The following is a 216-nucleotide window of genomic DNA, read 5'->3' as shown; positions in this document are numbered from 1 at the left end:
AGGATGAGGATGAGGATAGGATGAGGATGAGGATGAGGGTAGGATGAGGATGCGGATGAGGGTAGGATGAAGATTACGATGAGGAAGAGGATGAGGATGGGATGAGGATGAGGAAGACCAAGAGGACGAGGACGAAGATGAGGATAGGAGGAGGACGGGAATGAGGATGAGGATGAGGATGAGGTTTAGGATGAGGTGTAAGATGAGGATGAGGAT

Source organism: Lupinus angustifolius, chromosome LG03 (genome assembly GCF_001865875.1).
Source record: "Lupinus angustifolius cultivar Tanjil chromosome LG03, LupAngTanjil_v1.0, whole genome shotgun sequence".
NCBI classification, from domain to species: Eukaryota; Viridiplantae; Streptophyta; class Magnoliopsida; order Fabales; family Fabaceae; genus Lupinus; species Lupinus angustifolius.
Note: the sequence above shows the minus strand (reverse complement) of the source record.